Here is a 3213-nt window from a genome sequence, read left to right as displayed (position 1 = left end):
CAGTGCAGGCTGTTCAGGCTGCTTGTACTCTTCTGCCACAGAGATAATAGATGTCTGCCATAATAAAACAATACAGTCCACTACCACCTTTTGTTGTGCTACTGATTTTCCTTTCTTGTGGTGCTCAGAATTTGTGCCCCTTTCCTAAAAGATAAAGATTCACCCTAACTCTCAGACAGAAAAAAAATATTTTATCCCTCTACACCCGAGTACAAAACCCATTCCTGGGAGTTTCCTTGACACACACACTAAGGATGTCATGGCACTATATTGTAATTTGTCAGACATTGTTTTCCAGAGGGAGTTGTACAGAGCTATATTTCAGGCTTCCCTAGTCTCTTACTATATTAGACTGTATTTATACCTCTTCCCCATACATTTGTTTTTAGCTTTAGAATATGTCTTTATTTCCCCATTTTCCCAATTGTTTTGGCTCCCAAAACTACTGTTTTAATCTTTCGTTCCCCTCCTTGTGATATTTTTTTCCACACCATTATTCAGTCCCACTCAAATCCTCTACAATACCTGCAATTATGACTTCTCATCTTGTCTTTGTCTTTTGGTATTTTCTTTCTCATGGCCTTAGCAGTTTGCCAATCAATAGTATGGTGTTTCTTCTCAATGTCTGTATCAGTCATTAAAAGGCCTTAAAAATAAGACCTCAGCATTAAAAGGCTGAGATTCCAGGGTGATGTCAATTAAGTTTGTTTCTCAAGGATCTTAAGGCCTTCTTTTTTCTCCTTTATAACATACTGCTGTTCTTGATGTGTAGAGATAAGTTCAAATGGAAAACCCCATCTCTATCTTGTTTGCTTCTCTGAGAGATGCTGTAATTTCACTAAGTTCTTTTCTTTTCTTTAACACAGCCTGTGACAAGTCTTAAAATGCTTTTGTATTTTCTGATCCTGCTCTGGAAGGATACAAGTCTCTAACATTCTTCATAATCTGCTGTTTTTGTTCAAAACAGTGCAAATGTAGTATCATGTATCTCTTGGTTTCCTTGAGTTAGGAGAGTAGAGAGCTCTGTGTATTCTGTCTACAGGGACCATTGACTTTGTTTTCAGCTGTAGAAAGGAGGGAGATATCTGCTTTAAATATTCTGCTGGATCTCCCTCCTCCACACCTTGTGGGGTCTTCACCTTATAATATTATTTCTTCTACCGTGATTTTCTATATTCTCAGTTTTCTATATTCTCAAATTCTTTTTTTTTTCAGCCTAATTCTATTTTACTGATTTTCCCCCTTCATCTCCAGACCTTCAACACATAGTCTGTAACCCTGCCCTCAGTTACTTTATTTTTTTGATCTAAGCAAACTTTGTCTCTGCAAAGAATTTTAAAGCATGCATTTCTAAGATTAACTCGACAAAGTCCTCTCTGGACACAAGAGCTGTTTATGTTGTCGTCTTTGCTCTCCTTTTCTGCCTTCCTCTGCAACAGCCATCTTTGATTCTGCAGCCCCTGGGAGATCTTCCAGTGATGAAGCACTTTTCCAAATTGGTCCCCTTACATGAGACATGGGAGAAATGCTTTTTTTTAAGAAGTGAAGGAGGTCAGGGATGAGCAAGATTTGCAGATTGTTCTGTCTTCTCTTACGGAAGTCAAGCTTCAGGCAGCCATCTGCTTTGGTGAGGTCATGTGACCTCTTCTCTTTTTATTTTATATACTAAAATAAAATTGAATGAATACAATGAAATTGTATGATACACAAAAAAAATTTCAGTAATTCTGTCATCTTTTTTTCATCTGTATGGTTTTAGCTTGATTCTTTCAAAAAAAAAAGTGTAAATGATTTCTGTATAAACTTTGAACCAGACTGCTGTTATGGTAAACATTTATGCTGTAGAAGTACCAACAAAGCAATATAATTTTTCTGAAGTCAAATTTATATCCAATGCAAGCATGCTTTCCCAATATATCTCTTTTTCAGCCAGCTGTATTGTATCACTGATTGAGGACAGTTTGTATCTGAGGCCTAAGCTGTTCCTTAAAAATAACAAGTTGAAAAAGCAGATACTGTGCATCAAACTTTTCCCATGTACCAATGTAACCTAATGTAAAACTCAGAACTAGTGATTGTCTTTTTAGTTTTCTTCTGTCTTGTTTCTCCCTGCAGTGCCAAATGCTCTGGATTATTATGGTTAACTATAGCCATTACCTCTCTATAATACAAGCTAGGTATGTGGTTGACTGCTACTTGACTTAACATATACTCAATTTTTCCCCACTCCAAATCTTTGTAAGTAAATATGCTTCTGGCTTTACTGGCCCAGCAAGAACTGGAATGCACAATGTAGGCTAGGTTAGAAATAAACATATATTTTTAACAACAGGAATGTTTCCTTTTACACTGATGCTTTAAGAGGCTAAAGACTTGTTGCTGTTGTCTTGATTTATGGAAAAATTTTATTTAAAAATAAATACACAAATATTAGTCTACATCCTAAAACAGAAACCATTGTACTAAACTGTAGCCAGGGAGTTTTTGTAAATCCTGTTAGTCCAGACTTTCTCTGTGTGTCCCCACACTGTAATAAAACAGGAACAACAATAACTAATGTTTTTGATCACATTGATCTGCCTGGAATTGTTACTTGTTTTTGCTGCTGATAACTTAGTTCTTCTGGAGCTGCGTGAATGACCACACAAATGTAAAAGATAAATCTGCAGTACATGAGATGTTACTAAGTGAATAAAACAAACAGCTTTTTCAGTTGTAGTAATCTTAGGTGCTCCTGTGTGGGAGTGGGTGTGTGCCCACAGATCTGTGCAGGGCGGGCTGGGCCAGGCTGGACTCCGGATGGGTAGCAGAAGGTGCTGGGAGTGGGGGCTATGCCTTCCTGCTACTCACCTAGCCTCCCCATGCCTCCCTGACAAGTCGCGGTTTCACCCCGGCTGGGAGAGCAGTGGCAGGGCATGGTGTGTGCACCCGGATCAAGGCGGGCTGGTGGCAGGGGCTCCAGATCAGATCCATTGCTAAAACTACATTTACTCTGTAACTTAATAGGAACTGTTATGAACGTGGGTGACTGGTGCCTTCCGAATCTGGAGGGGCACCAGATTGCTGATGGGGGAGGTGGGGGGGAGGGGCAGCAGCCAATCGCCAAGCCCGGAATCATCAGCGGTGAAACCGGAAGTGCACTTCTGTCAGCAGTTCCAGTTTCACAGCTGGTATTTCCAGGGGGTGAACAGTCAATCTCAGTGGTTGCGGATG

The sequence above is a fragment of the Gavialis gangeticus genome, unplaced genomic scaffold (genome assembly GCF_001723915.1).
Source record: "Gavialis gangeticus isolate Ggan-Ray unplaced genomic scaffold, GavGan_comp1, whole genome shotgun sequence".
Lineage (NCBI taxonomy): Eukaryota > Metazoa > Chordata > Crocodylia > Gavialidae > Gavialis > Gavialis gangeticus.
This window is presented reverse-complemented; position numbering follows the sequence as displayed.